This window comes from Chrysochloris asiatica, unplaced genomic scaffold (assembly GCF_000296735.1).
Source record: "Chrysochloris asiatica unplaced genomic scaffold, ChrAsi1.0 scaffold00056, whole genome shotgun sequence".
Lineage (NCBI taxonomy): Eukaryota > Metazoa > Chordata > Mammalia > Afrosoricida > Chrysochloridae > Chrysochloris > Chrysochloris asiatica.
In genome coordinates, this window is record NW_006408574.1 from 15,593,435 (window position 1) to 15,602,473 (window position 9,039).

At 37.9% G+C, this 9,039-nt stretch overlaps 1 pseudogene; it reads right to left on the reverse strand.

The window, feature by feature from the left end:
• Positions 1 to 545: 545 nt before the first annotated feature.
• On the reverse strand, positions 546 to 4,791 carry LOC102820642 (annotated as a pseudogene).
• Positions 4,792 to 9,039: the final 4,248 nt, after the last annotated feature.

Here is a 9,039-nt window from a genome sequence, read left to right on the forward strand (position 1 = left end):
TAGAGAAGAAATAATAATTTTTTGAATACTCATTATTTAGCGAATGGCAGAAAGTTATGAGAATCTTTGATTCTCATGATCAAAACTCTTCTCAAACTGAGGAGTGTGTACCCTGGAGTTACAACTTCAAGGTTCTGTACCCTGAAGAGAATTTTGATAAAGCAATTTTTAAACACTCCCAACAAACTGATCTCATCAAGTTTAGAAAAAACCCAGATAGCTTAAGTAACTCATTCTCAATGATCCTGAGTATATGAAGGAAACACCACCATGTTTGGAAATTTCTAAATGCTTTGGGTAATCTTCTTTAAAGTCAAATGATTTGGCCAAGGGAAAATTGTAAATGTAGATATTAATACATCTTAGATTTCATGTTTACATTTGTTTTTATGAATAAATTATCGTAAGGTTTTTGTTTTTTTGCTTTTTTTTACAACCCCTTTTAATTTTTATTTACAAATGAAAAAGGCTAATCAGAATGCTAACAGACAGTAGCATGTACCTAGTCTTTGCACAAGGACAGCTTAGTAGACTAGACTGTCGTCTCATTCCTGGCTAAGAAGCTTCTCTAATTGATGGTTAATATTTCACAGATGATTTTCAGCTTCCCAAATGCCTCTTGCCTTTAATAACAGAGCTGGAAGGCTGGATGAATCATACGTTTCTGTGGCTTCTGATTCTTTTTTTCGAACATGTGAATAATCCTGATGAAGCTGCTTTAAATTAGATAAGAAATGTGCTGCATTCTTCAGGGAAGATTTTCTCTTCTTCAGTTCATCATACTTTGTCTGTAGCTGTTTCAGTTTTAGTTCTAACTGAAGCAGTTCATCCTGGACTTCAATCCGTCGTCGCTTTTCTCTTCAATACCTGAAGACATCTTAGCATTCTTTCTCTTCAGATTTTTCAACACCTGGACTTCTTTAATCATTTTGATGAGTTCTTCTTTCATATTTTAATAAAATTTGTTGATGACTTCCTTACACACTCTAGATTCTATTCTTTGTTTATACTTAAAGAAGGATTTTTCAAATGCAGACAAAACAACATCCAATTCCATGAGGTCACTGGTTTTCTTTCCCTCTGAACACCAAATAATTACATGATTGGAACTATCACTATCTGAAGAGTCTACATCTTTGCTTCTTGATTTCATCTCTTTGCCAAGAGACATATTCCTTCTTTTCTGGACTTTCTGCTGTCTTTTTGTTGCACAGGTCTCCTTTTCAACAGAAGATTGGGCATTAAGGTGTCCTAATTATTTAGGAGTGACCGATTTAGCTGGTTTCACTGAGAGTTCTGAAGATACTGTAGCTCGAATAGCTTCATGCTGTTGTGTACTTGTTTTCTCTTTCATTGTGTATTGTTTATCTGGTTTTTGCCACATCACTATTTTCTCTGCTTTCATGTTCATCAGTAACAAGTTTGAGGTTTCCTCCTACCTCTTGTGCATTATTTTTTGCAGATTCACTTTGATTTGCTTCATTTTCAGAAATGTCCAAACTTTTTCCAGCTTCTTTTCCTTGAGGAGTTGAAGGGATAGATGATCCACATTGTTTGGAGAATTCTTCTTCTTTGCTCTCAGCATATATATCAGTGCTTTGTAAAGAAGCAGCAAAGATCTCATAAGGTTCTTCATCTTGCTCATTTTCACCCAGCTTGTTAATACTTAAAACATCAGAGTTACCAGGAAAACCAAACACATCAGGGGGTTTGGGGTCAGCTTTATCTTTCATGGGATATGTTCTTACCAAAGTGTTCTTTGAATCTTTCACACTACCCCGGCACTCCAGAGTAGGAAACCCCAGCTGCTGCCAGATCTCCGAGCTCTATCGTAAGTTTTTAAGAAGGACTTTAATTATATATTTTTAGTCAGGAGACACTAAGTTATGCTGCAGTAATAATCAGACACAAGTCTCCCAGAAGAATCTATTTCTTCCCCATCGTCTGTTTCCAGAGCATGCCAGCAAGGATGTTCAGCTCATCATGACCATTCAAGGATAAACAAGTGGAGAGCATCCACTATCCGGAATCTTGGTGGGCAGTGTTCCAGGGAGAGGAGAGCACTCTGGGATTCTGCTAGCATAATTACATGCTTGTCCCAGAAGTGACATTTCACTCTGCTCAGAGTATAATGGCCAGAAATAATCACATAGACACCTCCACTCACATGAACCTTTACTCTGGATGTATTTAACCAACAGCTACATTATATTACTCATTGCATTAAATACCTATTCAAAATATAAGGCACCTGACAAACCATTTACATTTTTGCTTTTGTTCAAAGACACCATAATTTATATTTTATAGATATAGAACACATATCTTAGTGGTTCACTTGTCTAAGGTCATTAATCTAGTGAATATCATTGTTGTTAGGTACTGTCAAGTTGATTCTGGCTGATAGCAACCCCATATGACAGAACAGAACTGCCTCATTGGATGTGATATTCATGAAAATAGATCCCCAGGTATTTCTGTAGAGCTCATGGATAGGTATAAACTTCTAACTTTTCAGTTATCAGCCAAGTGCTTAACCTTTTATGCCATTAAAGCTCCTTCTATTGATATAAAGCCCCCGAAACCAAATCCAATGCCATCAAATACATTCCAAACATAGAGACCCTAAAGGATAGAGTAGAAGGGCTCTATGTTTCCAAGACACTAAACCTTTACAGTGGTTTCAAAACACCAACCTTTCTATTAGAAGCCAAACGCTTAGCCCACTGTGTTATCACTGCTCCTTCTGGTTGCTATACCCACCCATACCCACTGCCCTGACGTTGACTATGGCTCACAGCAACACATCAGGACAGAGTTGAAGTGTTTCTTTGAGTTTCTGAGATGATAAATCTCAACTGGAGCAGATAGTCTCATCTTTCTCCTAATACAAGGTGCCAATTATACCTAGGTTGATCTGGATTTTCAATTTACCCTTCTGACTATTGTAAGATTTTGTGTCCAGTTGACATTGAGTATAACCAATTGGAAGATATTTGGACAATATACCAGGTATTTCTGTGGCTCAAACAGTCTCAACCAGAGTGTGTATTGAATCTAGAAACATCATTTGTACATGAATCCCATGCAGGTCCCCAGGTATGTTGAGGCTGATTCTTGGAGTTCTTGCAGTAAGAATTCACGGCATTTCCATTTAACTTGTAAAATATGCTCCTTCTAAGGTCTTGGCACTTGTAGCAACTTTTCTAATTAAGCTAACCCCTAAAAAGTAAATACGTAGAGTCCTTTTTATTTTTTAATTGATTTCTTTTTCACCATGGTTGTTATTACCTCTTGAAAGTCATTGGTAGTTTGCCGTAAGTGTACAGTAAAGTAGACTCTTCATTCACTACATACAATGATTGAAACTTCCCATGGTGATGGATCTTGTCACTAACTGTCTGAAACGTCACCATTTCTTCCAGGTTTCCATTGCTGTTTTTATTGGATAGCTAATGAAAAAAGAGTTTTTCTGCATAGGATATGACATTAAAAAAGACAGCCCTTCTGAAATAATTGTGGGTCTTGAAACTCTAAAAGATATTTAAAAGCTTTTCTCAGTATCCCTCACAATGGATCGAACATATATGTACGCAGTATATCATTTTTCAAGACACAGTTTCAGATTTGAAAATACTCACATCCTTTTCTCTCAGGTGCTTTCTGGGTGATAGGAGCTTTATTTCCCAATGCAAGCTATTTCATAGGTTGAACAAACATAGGTCTTCCAACATAATGCCATAATGTAGACATAATATCGACATAAAAAAGAATAATGGATTCACATGTTCTCTGTTCATTTAACAAGCATCCAAATCTCTGAAAGCCTTTAAATGTGTTTGGCATTTTCACCCGATTTTCATTTGGACTCACAAGCACTGTGATGACAGCCAGAGGCTTAGTCAAACATTTATTCTCCTTTTTTTTTTTTTTCTACCAGGCTACAGATTTTTCTTGTTTTTGTTCTTTGATCAACAGTCTTCAGGCATAGTCCCATAGAATAGGACAAACAAGGAGGAATCAAAATCCTAGCCAATTTCATAAAAGTATCCCTAAACCCTTGCAGATTCTGCTTTTGCTGTGAACCTAACTTCTTCTAGTGATCCCAGGAAACCAATTCTTCACATATATCACATATATTTTCAGGAAAGTCTGTTTAATAACGATACTGGCTCTTTCAGTTAGCACAAACTTCATCCCACAGGCCTGTGGTTATTCTGTGGCATGGGTATGAATTCGAGGTTTTCTGCCCAGGCTGACAAATCTTAGTGAAAGTAAAGATAAACAAGGAGAATCAATATTCCCAGTATCCTGGGTAAGGGAAAAAACGCTGATTAATCCAGATGATTTTCTATGTGTTTTAGACATACCAACACACTTAACCCTTAAAACTTTGAGATAAATATCACTTTTTAATTCCATTTTTCTTTTTGAAGACATGATCCCATAAATATAGTGAATATGGAGTATGGTGCTGTAGGATTAACACTGGACTGGTAACCACAAGGCTGATGGTTCAAACTCCCCAGTAATTCCTTTGAAAGCCTATACAGGGTTGCTGTGAGTTGGAACTGACTCAATGGAACTTAACAACAATCAAGCAATATATAGCAGGAGAATATCAAAGCTTAACTATAGCAGAAGATGCATTGGTTAAGTCCAAACTGGCAAAGAATACTGAATGTACTGTATATTGCCAGAAGAAAGAACAAGTCAGACTTAGAAGAAATACAACCAGAGTGTATCTTAGAAATGAGGATGAATACACGTTATCTTCCTTACTTTGGGCATGCCTTTAGAAAAGATCAGTCACTGGAATAGAAAATTGTGTTTGGATAGTAGAGGGTCAATAAAAATGAGGGAAACTGTCAATGACATGGATTGGCACAAGGGTACCAACAATGGACTTACACGTGTTGTTAAGAGCCTTTGAGTAACTTCCAACAGATAGTGACCCTGTACACAACCAAACACTGACCAGTCCTGGGCCATACTAATTATTGCTGTTACATTTTAGCTCATTGTTGCTACTACTGTACTAGGCAACTTTAATTCTGTTATATTTAATTTGGACATGAGCCAGATAAGACTCTCTGGCAACAAACAAAAGGAGTCCAATCCTATGCACCTTTACTGTATGCTGTTGAATGAGCACCTACCAGGGACCTCATTTGCCTATCTATCCATGTATTTATGAGATAGCAGCTTGACAGACTTCAAAAGTCACATGTAGATTTCTTTTTCTTTAAAGAAAAGTCTTATCTGAGAGAAAAATTCAGGTTTATGCTTAAAAAGGAGTACTGGTGTGGCGCTGCAGGTTAATGAGCTAGACTGCGAGGTCTGTTTGAATTGCAGAGTTGGTGGTTCAAGCTCACCAGCTGGTCCTAGGAAACCCTATACAGGTCACTATTAGTCAATATTGACTAGATGGCACTTAACAACAACAATCTCCTGCTTAAAATAGGGAAGTACTGTCTACTCTGAACTTAGGAAGAATTGACTTGCATGAGCTTAGTTACGCTGCTTCATTTGAAATCCTAGGGCCTTCTAGATTCTACAGATCTTGTTTGACTGGCTGGTATGAAGCTGTAAGCCTCTAGAGTAAGCATCTGATAGAGATCAGGTACCACAGAGGAATTTACCACAGAGAGGTGTAGTACTGAGGGAAGTTCTCCAAATCTTGGCAAATCTAGAAATCCATCTAAGCAGAAAAGTCCACAGCAAATAAAACAGATTGGAGAGTGGAGGTGTAGCCTGAGAAACAAGTTATGGCGGCAGCAGCCTTTTTGGAGGCTCTGCCATGGATGGTGGTTAGGATTCTAGGTGGGATTCAGTCCTCTGAAAAACCAGTCATTACTCTGAAGTGTAGTAATATTTTACTAAAAGGTGGAGGAGGACAAAGAATCAAAGTATACTTGAAATAGGAAAATACAAGGGAAAAATTGACCTTTTGAAAATCAGTAAACAAATATTAAATTTGGTTATTTTCACACACATTATGATGAGCATCTCAGTGATCATTTCTTCATTCGGCATTCTGAATTGGGGAACCAATCACAAAGTCCGTTAGCTTCATTGACAGTAAGCTGTATCCTTTAGATTATTGTGAAAGAAAAGGGAACTGAGGAACTGCTGAAGGCTCCTGAGACCTAACACAGAGGAAATCTCTTTCATCTGAAGAAAGAAAGGAAACAACTCTTCCTGTAAAACCTACAGAAGGGGTCTTCCAGAAATTTGTGTCCCAATACAGCTAAGCTGAGGAAATAACAGAAGACATTCTGACTGTGTATCTACTGAATACCAGGAGACCATAAGGGTTTTTCAATGCACTCTGGATGCTGGGGAATTTACTCTCTGCCTTACACAGCATAGATGGATATCCAAGACAAAGCTTCTAGATCAATGAACTTGGCGGGACAGTCAACGGAAGGCAGGATTTGAGCTGTGGCTTCTCCAAAGCTTTCAAGCTGTGTTTATGTGAAACGTAGTAAAAAACTGGGAGAAATATATGTTGTATCCTTTCTAGCAAAGATTAATTCTTTTAATAACTCAAATTGGTTTTTCAGGTTTGTTGAGGGAATTCCTATTAAGCCAGTGGAGGCATAGTTTAAGTCTAGTGTGACTCATTTCAGTAAGTGTCTTGTAGTTTTAATCCAGATCTTAATTAAGTGAATTCTTCTGAAATTAAAAGACAGTTTTTAAAGACATTTAATCTTTTCTCTCTTTAAACTTGGGCTTAAGCCTTTCCATTACTATCATATGAAAACTTTAAATAGGAAAGTATCAAAAGCACTGTTCATATGGGACATGTTTGAAAGTAGAAGTGGATGTTGGTATTAATAAAGTATCTTTATATGATATGAAGTTGTTCTAGTGGTGCAATGTTCATTGGTTTGAACCCACCAGCTGTTCCACTGGAGAAATTTTTGATAGTCTATATCTGTAAAAATCACAGCTTTGGAAACCCTATGAGATGATTCTACTCTATCCTGTAGGGTCTCTGTGAGTTGGAATTTACTCAATTGGCAGTGAGCTTGGGTACACTTTAATACACTAATGATTGTATTTGGAAAACAGGCTGTGGTGGAATGAATTATTTAATGTCGCCTAAATAATTTTACAATGATTTAATTGTAATTATTTAGTCATAGCCTGTTTAATCCCACCAAACAACTTTTTCTTTATGGATTTGAGTAAGCGATTGTGGGGAAGATGCTGATGGATTATGTGATTGAGTTTTGATTGGTAACAGGGCTAACTGTGATTGGTCAATTTTGCCATCCTACTTGGTATCAAACCAGCCATCTCAGAAGCAGAAGGGGATCTCACTATCAAGAAGAAAAGCCAGGGGTAGAGCACATCCTTTAGACCCTGAGATCCTTATACATTGAACCTCCTCAACCCAGGAACAGGAAGCTGTGACTTCAGAAGAAAAGCAAAGGACTAGCAACAGCAGCAGCAAGAGTCAGACCATGAGACAGAGTAGTGGACTTCCGAGTGCTAGTCATTTGAGTAAAGCTAACTGTGCATTTCCAGTTAATGCTGTAAACTGCAACATCGGTGTGGGCCATTAAGGCCGGCAGTTCTACCTCACCAGCTGCTCCTTGGAAACTCTGTACAGGGTCGCTATGAGTCAGATCCTGACTCGATGGCACTAAACAACAACAACAACAACAACTGTCTTTGGACCAAAGGCTTATTTGTGGCATATGGTGCCTCAAGGGACTTAAATGGGGAGCTAGATTTTCTGAGGCAGGTACTTAGACTGAGCACCTTCAGGCTGAAGCTTATGGTGGAACAAAGTGCCCGGTGAGCCTTGATCAGTAGCCCTAAAAGAGCTTTGGGGCAGGACAGAGGCCAGGTCAAGAGCCTGTGGGCATCACTGTCCTTACTGGATGAACTGTGTCCTGATTATTTCTGATCTTCAACTGTTATTTGTCAATTCCCCTAATAAATCCCATAAGCATGAGTATTAAATCTGAGACCTATGTGGCCATTGCAATGAATTATTGACCCCTTCAAACCCAGCTGAGCAGAGAGATGGTTGGTGTAATTTGTTGTACAGACAGCGAGCTGGAGTGTATGACTACTTGGTTGCTGTTAAGTGCTGTTGAGTTGGTTCCTACCCACAGCGACCCTGTATAGTGTTTCTAAGGAGCTGCTGGTGAGCTTGAACTGCCAACCTTGCAGTTCAAACCAATTCTGCAGTCTAGAGCACTAACCCACAGTGCCACACCAGGACTCCTTAGGTTCATTGCAAAACTAGTTCTCATCCCAATGTTTTGTTCTCCCTGAGAGGTTTATATATAGAACCAACATGCTTCAAAAATGCACTTTCCCCAGAAAACCTTAAATATATTTTCCTAAATTGTCGTAAGCAAAAGAGGAAATGCACATTTTTTTCGGCTAGGAAAAGCATGTGGCATGAGTCTCCTAATGCATTTGTTAATTTCACTAAAATAATTCCTGAGACGATTGGTAAGAATAAATTAAAAACAGGCTTTCTGAGATAATGAGTGTAAAGAATGCAATAATATTGCCACTCTCTGGGGGAAAAAATCAAAGTAGGAGCGCTAATCAGGTTCATTAAGGAGAGATAGTATTGAATAGTAAGCCACAGTGTGAAAATTTATTTATTTCCATTGCAAATGTCAGTCTGTAGGTCTCACTGTGATTCAGGGTAAGTAACTTGGATTCTCTGTGTTTGTTTGTTTTTTCAGTTCTGAAATATATAAACTAGCAGTACCTCCTACCTCCATTATAAGAATGTGAGAATTAAATTAGACAGTATATATAAAACATGTAAAATATGACTGGTGCATGGTAAGCGATTACTTCTGTTTACATTATGCTCCTTAAGATAGTAAACTCTCCCTATAATTTCTAATATGTTATCTTTAATTGCAATAGTGTTTGCCCCCCCCCCCAACTTTTGTTTGCTTTGTGTAAAATGACAGTATTGTTTGGCAGCAAAACCTTTTAATAAGATTGTATGTATATTAATAATATAAAGTTAACTATTATGTGCTGTACCAGTCA